The sequence below is a fragment of the Bison bison genome, unplaced genomic scaffold, assembly GCF_000754665.1.
Source record: "Bison bison bison isolate TAMUID 2011002044 unplaced genomic scaffold, Bison_UMD1.0 scf7180017864333, whole genome shotgun sequence".
NCBI lineage: Eukaryota > Metazoa > Chordata > Mammalia > Artiodactyla > Bovidae > Bison > Bison bison.
Genome location: NW_011494905.1, coordinates 2,107,217 through 2,107,429, shown reverse-complemented (window position 1 = coordinate 2,107,429; position 213 = coordinate 2,107,217).

The following is a 213-nucleotide window of genomic DNA, read 5'->3' as shown; positions in this document are numbered from 1 at the left end:
TCCACTTCCAAAGAAAGGCAATGCCAAAGAATGCTCAAACTACTGCACAATTGCACTCATCTCACATGCTAGTAAAGTAATGCTCAAAATTCTCCAAGCCAGGCTTCAGCAATATGTGAACCGTGAACTTCCTGATGTTCAAGCTGGTTTTAGAAAAGGCAGAGGAACCAGAGATCAAATTGCCAACATCCATTGGATCATGGAAAAAGCAAG